The sequence below is a fragment of the Brassica oleracea genome, chromosome C5 (genome assembly GCF_000695525.1).
Source record: "Brassica oleracea var. oleracea cultivar TO1000 chromosome C5, BOL, whole genome shotgun sequence".
NCBI classification, from domain to species: domain Eukaryota; kingdom Viridiplantae; phylum Streptophyta; class Magnoliopsida; order Brassicales; family Brassicaceae; genus Brassica; species Brassica oleracea.
In genome coordinates, this window is record NC_027752.1 from 11842854 (window position 1) to 11843137 (window position 284).

The following is a 284-nucleotide window of genomic DNA, read 5'->3' on the forward strand; positions in this document are numbered from 1 at the left end:
GTGCTTTGATATCTCTCAGAACTGGTTCGACAATCATTTATACTACAACATTTGTCTTAGGAGCCTTGAAAACTCCTAACATCAAATTGGCGCCGTTGCCGGGGAATAAATGATGTTAGGAGTTTTAAAGGCTCCTAAGACAAATGTTGTAGTATAAATGATTGTCGAACCAGTTCTGAGAGATATGAACGCACCGAGAATGCAAGTAATCACTTAATCTAAGTGCAACAAATGGTTTTTAAAAGGGTTTTTAAACTATAACTAACTAAAAGGAATAACTAAAT